We start from the raw sequence: 8,997 nt of genomic DNA, 5'->3' as shown, positions 1-8,997 counted from the left end.
TCTCTCAGCTCTAATTCTCTGCTCTCATCTTCCTGCTTCTTCTCATCTAGCTTAATCATTCTTCTTTTATAGGAGGCTTGAAGCAATAGCAAAAGTTACAAGAGTTACCTCTCACTGGCTAAAACATATTCCTAGGCTAAGCGATAAGAGCAGAGCCATTTGCCATGGCAACACAAGGTTCCTAGGTCTCAGGACCAGATGGAGGGCATGCAGTGCCCAGTGTGACAAACTCTGAGACATAGCTCTTTATCAGCAGACTTGGCAAGCAAAGAACTGGCAGGCTTTTCCTAGGCTGCTTTGTGTAGTAACCTTGGTAGACACCTAAGACTCTAACCTTGTGCATGACTGTAAAGTTTTAAACTTATGACCTATTTACAAAGGTCTTTAGTTTAGTTTGAACTTGCTCTGAGGTAAACATGAGCTAAATGTGTGCAGTTTGTGTTAGACTGAGGTGAGATTGTTATTTTTGTTGGTCTGACTAGAAGGAACAAGGCAGGTTTTAAGTGTCTACAATATTGTGGGACAATAGATCTAGTTATGAAGCATTTGGATATATCTTCTATATATCCAAATTATACAGTTTATGAGAAGTCATCATCCTGACCATCCATGGATATATGTATGCCCATAAGATTGAGATATAATCATGAGATTACATATGCACATTATACGAAGAGACATGGCAATGGGGAGATATCATAGCTGTAATTGCACCAAAAAATCTACAACAAGAAACAACCAAGTCATTCAAAAGGCAATAATTCCAATATGCCCTGCATTTTAATTTAATCCTCAAATCAAAGATTCTGATGGATCGACCTTGTAAATGACAGCTGAATTCTAGCTGCATAATCCTGCAGCCTACAATAAGTCACAATAATGGCTCCTGACATCTAGTAACTTAGCAAGACCTTCTCAAAGGTAAAGCAATGGAGGGCTGTGAGTATAATGCAGCAGTAGAGTGCCTGCCTGGTGTGCTCTCAATATTATTGAACTTGTAGCTGAAGGTTAAGAAATCTTAGTTTTGAACCCAAGCAAAAATAGAACAATCTTTCTGGATTTTGATGAATTCACATGACTATTATTTCCTGCAAAATAGAATTCTCTTAGCTCTGCATTGAGAAAGGAGGGAGGGGGGATGGACAGAGGAATCGGGGGAGAGGGAAAAGGAGAGGGGTTGGCGAGAATATGAATGACTTGTTCACACAGTATCACACAGTGTTTCAGCTAGGTACATTCAGCTGGTGCATTTATTTTTATAGATTAAAGAGGCTTATTTCTGTATATGGTGGGTTTGGTCCATAAAAGACCAAAGGTGGCTAAAAATAGAATTATAGCAACTTTAAAACTATATATTAGGAATATATTAGACTCCCCCAGAGCTGGCAGCTCCCAAACTTGATTTACTATTTTGCCTGTTTTCCTCCACTGCTTAGAAACACACTTGCTTTTCCTTTCTCCAGTCAGCTTCTGGCAGTGATTTCTACTGGTTTGTCAGCTATAACCTTTCACCTTCTGCTTTACCAGTTCTGGAGGAACTGTAACACTCAACGTTCTTCTGTGCTGCTTAACACCCTTCACACTTCCTCTCTGAAGGCTTGAACTCCTTGCTCAATGGCGATAAGGCAGTGAGATGAGGGTGTTCTTCCTCATACTCTCCAGAGGCAGCAGGCTTCCCCTTCACGTGTGGCCATCTTGCCTGGTGTCACTGTTCAGGTCTACTCCTCTCCTCGGAAAACCCAGGCATGGATCTGCAGCCAGGAACCTGCCCTTTCGTTTCTTCTAAAGCTTGCTTTAATTAAGGCATTTCAAAACCATGTACATCTGCACCTCCCTCTGATAAACTGTCTTCCTGTTTGCTTGGGGTTTACAGATGAGCAGCAACAATCGCCATCCGATCCATCAACCTGCTTTCTTTCATTCTCTACCTCTGGCCTCCAAACCTATGCTTTTTCCGACATCTCTTCATTAGAACATGAGAAGTCAGGCTCCTCTTCTGATTCAGTCATTTGATTGTCTGGACCCACTGGAGGTGGCACTTTATCACCTGCTTGTATCTCCTCTGTGTCACCAATGGCAGAGACCTCAACATCAGGAGGGTCCCCTCCCTCCTGATATCCCTAAAGGTTGGGCGGAACTCAGAGCCAAAATGTTTCCTGAAGAACTCTCTAAAGCATTTAACAAATCTGTCAAAATATTATTCTGCATTCAAGTGAGAAGTGGACACCATTTGTGGAAAATCAATCATGGTGGTATGGTCATCTTTATCCAATAATAGGCTGAATCCACTGAAATCTCCATGAATCGGCCCATGATTGCTGAGTTAAACTGTTAGTCCCATAGTTTCATCATATACTGATGTGGAGTCTTCAACATGATGTCTCTGACACAGAAGATAACCATGCATGAGCTCCATGACCACTGCACAGGAATTAATAATCAATTGGCGTTGGAACTGGATATTTCCTCTCACATAATGCCTTCATGTAGGCAAGTTCCTTCACAGCAGAGTGTTGTGGGATAATTGTACACTGTGTGAGGATGTATCACTGTGATTGCTTTAATAAAAACCTGAATGGCCAATAGTTAGACAGGAGAGATTAGATGGGACTTCCAAGCAGAGAGAGGAACTCAGAGAATTAGAGTCTGGGTGTGTGAGAGACACCAGCAAGACATGGAGAGAGTTGAACATACAGAATGGAAGAGAGGCAAAAAGTCACGTGGCAGAATGTAGATTAATAGAAATAGGTTAATTTGAGTTATAAGAGCTAGTTGGGAACAAGCCTCAGCTAAAGGCCAAGCTATCATAACTAATAAGACGTCTCTGTGTTGTTTTTGGGGGGCTGGCAGTCCCAACAAGAAAGCTCACTACAGCAGAGAAATGAAAGAAATAAAGCCATGAAAAGTGCTTGTGCTTATGGTAATCACGCTTGGTTTTCAGATTTTGAAAGGAAGTTCTTCCCAGTCTGTGGGACTTTAATGCAAATTGCTGTCCTTCTTCATTTGCAACAGCGTAAATATCTGACTCCGCCAACACCTACCTGGTTTCCTACAGACTTGACTACCTGTCTAGAACAGAGTGCTTTCAATGCTGGGTAATCAGGCAGCGTTCATCAACCAACAGCCCTGGGTGGTTTCAGAACATTCCCAAGCTGAAAGTTTGTGCTTTGCTAATTCTCTTAAAACTATTACAGCCATGGTGTTTCAGGTTAACGACAGAAGCAATCCAGCTGCAGGAAACAATTTCATGATTCTTCATACCCATTTCAGCTCTGGTCGAGACCCAGAAGTCACGTTCACTTTCCCCATGCTGGCTCAGCCCCAACACAGACACTCCCTCACTCTGCAGAAGACACAGGGCTGCTCTGATTTGATGTTTTTAAAATCTAGAGGCTTGGAATGTATCCACATGATGCTTTCAGGAAAAGGGCTGGGATTAAAGGCATGGGCCACCACTGCCAGGCCCAAACCATTTTTGTAAATAGGCTAGAACCACATTTTCCTCCAACTCTTATCTTGGTTAGATTTTTCTTTTCTTTTTTCCAGTTGATACAAGCCAGGAACAGCCGGGCAGAGTGAACTTCATCTGAAAACTGGCTCCGCTAGACCAGGCTAGTTAATGACTGATGTGGGAGGGGCCAGCCCACGGTCGGGCAGTGCCACCCCTGTGCAGGTGGTCCCAGGTTACTTAAGAAAGCAGGCTGTGTGAGCCATTGGGAGCAAGCTGGCAAGCAGCACTCCTCCAGTCTCTCTGCTTGAGATCCCTGTCAAGCAGACCCTTTCCTCTCCCCACCTTGCTCTTGGTCATGGTGTTCATCTCAGCAACAGAAAGCAAAATAGTGAAAACACAAGCTAATGTCACTTTTCTCACTGGACTTTTATTTTGGAAAATGGTGAAATTCTTGTATGTAATTTTTTTTTCACTCTCATCATGTAGACTTACCAAGTTACACATAATTATATGTGATCCCGATAACTCAATCGTTCCCCACCTCCTCATTGGTGTGTTACAGATATATTTTTATATATAATATACTGACAGTGGGATGTGGTGATTTTGTGTTTCCCAATATATCGTGCACTCTAATAAATTTATCTGGGGTCAGAGAACAGAACAGCCACTAGACAGACATAGAGAGCAGAAAACGGTGGCACTCACACCTTTAATCCTAGCATTCCAGAGGCAAAGATCCATCTGGATCTCTGTGAGTTCAAAGCCACACTGGAAACAGCCAGGCATGGTGACTCACGCCTTTAATCTCAGGAAGTGATGGCAGGAAGCAGAAAGGTATATAAGGCGTGAGGACCAGGAACTAGGCTGGTTAAGCTTTTAGGCTTTTGAGCAGCACAGTTCAGCTGAGAGGCATCCAGTCTGAGGAAACAGAATCAGCTGAGGAATTGGCAGGGTGAGGAGGCTGTGGCTTGTTCTGTCTCTCTGATCTTCCAGTGTTCACCCCAATACCTGGCCCCGGGTTTGTTTCTTATGTAATAAAACTGTTTAGAATTATATCTACAGTGGGACACAGAAGGAATAACTTTATTTTCAGTTCTGGAGGATGAAATTAGGACTTTGCACATGCTAAACAAAAGCTCTATTAGTGAGTGTTTGCAGCCTTTTTCAAAATAATTTGTGTGTGTGCTGCATGTGTGCTACATTTAAGTGTTCATCTGGGTGAATCCACCCATGTGCACAGGGAAATGTGGAGGCCCGAAGTCTACTGTAGGAGTCTTTACTCTGCCTTGTTTTCAGAGACAGGGCCTCTCACTAAACCTGAAGTTCAATCATTCAGCTATGGTGGCTGGCCAATAGACTCTGCCTCCCCAGTGCTGAAATTACAGACACCTTGCTGGGCTTGACTACTTACATGGATGTTTGCGATCAGAGCAGAAATCCAGGTTCTCACGCTTGCAGGACAAATGCGCTACTGAATGAGCCATCTGACCAGCCCCTGTTCTCTTTCCCTTTATTCTTCCTTTCTCCTCTCCTCTCCCCTTCTTCTTTCCTCCCTCCCTCCATCCGTCCCTTCCTCTCTTCCATTATATTTTCTTTTTTTAATGACAGACTTTCTAGCTTAGACTGACCTGATCTCAAAAATCCTTATGTAGTCAAAGATGACTTCTAACTTTTATGGTCATTTGAATGAAAATGCCCCCCCCCACACACATAGGCACATATATTTGAATGCTTAGTCATCAAGGAGCAGAACTGTTTGAGAAGAATTAGAAGGATTAGGAGGTGTGGCCTTGTTGGAGGAAATGTGTCACTAGGGGTGGGTTCTGAGGTTTCAGAAACCCACACCAGGCCCAGTCTTTCTCTCTGCTGCCTGTGGATCAGTACATAAAGCTCTCAGCTAATGCTACAGCACCATGCCTGTCTACTTTCTGCCATGGTGATTATGGACTAACCCTCCAAAACTGTAAGCAAGCTCTCCATGAAATATTTCTTTCACAAAAGCTGCCTTGGTCATGGTGTCTCTTCACAGCAATAGAACACTGACTAAGACAGGTTTCAAATGTCTACCAGTGGCTGGTATTACAGGAGTGAGCAGTCGGGCAGGGTTGGCAAGGGGTGACTTTCTATATTAAACCAAATGTCATTCTTACATCTTCATGAATTGCAGTTCATACCACACAGTGTTCACTCGGGTCATCACTGATCAGTATTCTCTGCATTTGGTAGGGAAATAGGCTATAATGCCCATAGGTCACTTTCTAACCAAAGTTAGTAAGTTTATCAGCTTGATTATGATACAGCTCACTTCTGAATTAAAAGAGAAGCTTTCAGCCAGGCATGGTGGTGCACCTGTTCAATATCAGCCCTTGTGAGGCAGAGGCAGGTGAGTTCAAGGCCATCCTCATGTACATAATGAGTTCCAGGCCAACCAGGGGTTTGTAGCAAGACACTGTTTCAAGAGAGGTTGGGGGAAACAGGTTTTAGCTTCAGTGTCCTTTTCCCCATGAGACATTTGAATTGAAGCTGTTCTCTTGTTCTAAGCCTCTGTACGGCAAAAAGTCCAGTTAGATATCACATTGTCTCTCAAAAATTTTACCCTTCTCCCATTAATCATCATTTTAAATCTACATTTTCCCTCCCAAGGTAGGACTTTCTGTTCAGTCACTGGGAAATCCATGTTGTTGGTGGCAATATGGGGAATGTCAGGGCTTCACCTTCAGATCCTTTCAAGCCTGTGGGTTATACTGAGTGAGTGAAGAGACACGGGACAATGTCATTACCGATCTATGTCTAGGGCACTTCTGTACAGCTCTGCTTTAGAGACCGTGAGTTCAGCATTGAAAACTGGAGTTGTTTTTGGCTCGGTGTCCACACTTGTAATCCAAGCATGTAGAATACTGGGGGAGACAGATCTTAAGTTTGAGGCATGGGCTTTACACAGTGAGCCCTAGGCCGAAGGAGAGTATATAACAAGACCTTTAATTTTTTTTAAAAAAAATGAATAAATAAAAAAAAGGGAAACAAGAATTGTGGCGAAGACGGAACACTTACCAACCACTGTCTGTATTGTCGTCCTCTTGCCCAATGCCACTATAAAAGCACAGCAGGCTAGCTAATGGATACTCATGTTAACATGGAAGTTAGCTTATAAAATACATCACTTGAATGTTGTAGGTGGATTTTCAGTTCTTCCAAAGCAGATGTTTTAGTTGTTCATTCTAATGTTCCATAAAGCTCATTATTAATTTGAAGATGATATGTGTAAATAAGACAAAGGTATAAGTCCAAAGTGTCTTCCATGGAGGTGCTTTTCAGATCACTTAGTCTAGACAACTTGTTCTGTCCGAGATGACTTTCATGTGAGTACCCTGTCCTGAAGTACATGACTCTTCCCTTCACCTTTCTCCAGAGGCTTTGAGGCACAATAGCTTCAGTGTATTCTATAGTGATCACACACACACACACACACACACACACACACACACACACACACACACGTGCACACACACCCCTCATCAGAGAAGCTCTATGCATACCTCCCAATCCCCTGTGCCTATGACTCCCCCCCCACCCCCCCGCCCAGTCTGGCTCCAACAGGAACTTCTAGAAGGCAGGAACTGCATCCAAGCATAGAGTACACATGATAGATACAGCAAAGCTAACTGCATAGATTAAACAAACTGAACTGGCGAAAGTGAGAGACAGGGTTATGGTTATGATCTGAGGCCTCACTCACTGGATGAGCAGGAAACTGGGGTGAGAACCTAGAGAGAAGGACGGAGTGGCAGAGGCGCACACGACCACCTTTACTCTGAGCCTGTGGCCTGGGAGCTGCTTGTCATCCAGAGTTACAATTAAGTAACTGGCCTTCCGAAGCCAAAATAGCAAAACCAGACTCAACAGAATGCCCCAGTGAAGTCTGGAAGGAACCTGGGGCAGGGGGCAGGAAGTTGGAGGGAGAGTGGAGAGGAGCAAGTGCTGGCATGGTGACACATGGTACCCTTGTTCTAGAAACTCCAGCAAGCAGACTGCTATAGTGCTTCATATCTCAAAGTGGGGGTTAGGCATCTTCTGAAGGGGTAGTTTTCTGTAACAAATGCTGCATTAATTTTCAGGTGACTCTCTCTGTCTCTCTGTCTCTGTCTCTGTCTCTGTCTCTGTCTCTGTCTCTCTCTCTCTCTCTCTCTCTCTCTCTCTCTCTCTCTCTCTCTCTCTCTCCAAGATCTTACTATATAACATGCCTGGTCTGGAATATGCTAGGTAGAGCAGTGGCCCTGGAACTCACAGAGATCCATTTACCTCTGCCTCCCAAGTGCTAGGGTTAAAGACATGCGCCACCATGCCCAGATGTAACACTTGTCTTGATTCAGGAACTTAGAAATGAAATGATGTGAACATTATTGCATGGACTGAGGGAGGGAGGGATTCATTATCGAACCAATGCGGTTATTACAAATGTTCAGTGGCAACAAAGGGTCAGAATAATGTCTGATGTCACTGACCTGCTTACTCCATTTCTTTCCCCTTGTCTTCTCCAGGTGCCCATACTATGCTCTTATTTCTACCTAGTTCCTTATGGATAGTGTGTGGTGATATTTTATTTGTACTGAAATGTGATGACATTTTATTTGTATGTTAATAAATAAAGCTTGCCTGGAGATCAGAGGAAATAGCAAGCCATTTTAAGTAAACACAAAAGTCAGACAGTGGTAGCACGCTCCCTTAATCAAATCACTTGGCAGGCAGGGTCTCTGTGTGTTTAAGGTCACACTAGAGAACAGAGCCAAGCATGGTAACACACGCCTTTAATCTCAGTACCAACCATAGAGACCTGGAGGTCTGTACAGACAGGCAGTGACAAGGAAGTGAGGTAGCTAAGCTAAGAGCCAATGAGAGGGCAGAACAGCAAGGCAATAAAAGCTTGGGTAGACAGGAAGTGATGACATTTTGGAAGCTACAGAGCTGGTGAGGTAAGGTTGGTTGGTGGCTCTCACTATTTCCCTGATATCTAAGGCTTTTACCCCTATATTTGGCTCCATGTTTTTTATTTATAAGACTGCTTAGAAATTTGTCTACAATAGTGTCAGGATTTATTTGGAATGTCAGTAGCCCAGGACACTGGCATCTAGGCATGGAAAGTCTTCAATTCTTCCAGATTGCATTCTGCTACAGCCAGCCTGAGAATAGGCTATTGCCTGTTCCTTGCTAAATACTATTGAGTCCTCTTGGCCTTTGGGAATGTTAATACAGGACCCTGTTATTCTTCATAGTTCCTCTGTTCCCACCCATGAGGAATAAAAGTGTGCTGTGATATTAAGATTTTCATGAATAATATTGACAAGATTAATATAATATTGATAGATGAAATAGAAAATGTATAATATATTCTCCAATAATAAGATTATTCTCCTTGTTATTTGGACACAAGTTTCTTGCTTCTATTCCTTCTTGAATAAATAGAGGTAAGAATGTTAAAGGAGATAAAATATGATCACATAGCAAGCCCATCTATTTTTTAAAAATTTTTATAGATCATATTATGA

The 8,997-nt window shown here is 43.0% G+C and overlaps 1 pseudogene; it reads right to left on the bottom strand.

Annotated features, from left to right (window-relative positions):
• Positions 1-1,494: 1,494 nt before the first annotated feature.
• LOC102923126 (serine/threonine-protein kinase RIO2 pseudogene) lies at positions 1,495-3,265 on the bottom strand (annotated as a pseudogene).
• Positions 3,266-8,997: the final 5,732 nt, after the last annotated feature.

This window comes from Peromyscus maniculatus, chromosome 3 (genome assembly GCF_049852395.1).
Source record: "Peromyscus maniculatus bairdii isolate BWxNUB_F1_BW_parent chromosome 3, HU_Pman_BW_mat_3.1, whole genome shotgun sequence".
Taxonomy (NCBI): Eukaryota; Metazoa; Chordata; class Mammalia; order Rodentia; family Cricetidae; genus Peromyscus; species Peromyscus maniculatus.
The sequence above is the reverse complement of the archived record's forward strand: the minus strand, read 5'-3'. Positions and strand labels throughout refer to the sequence as shown.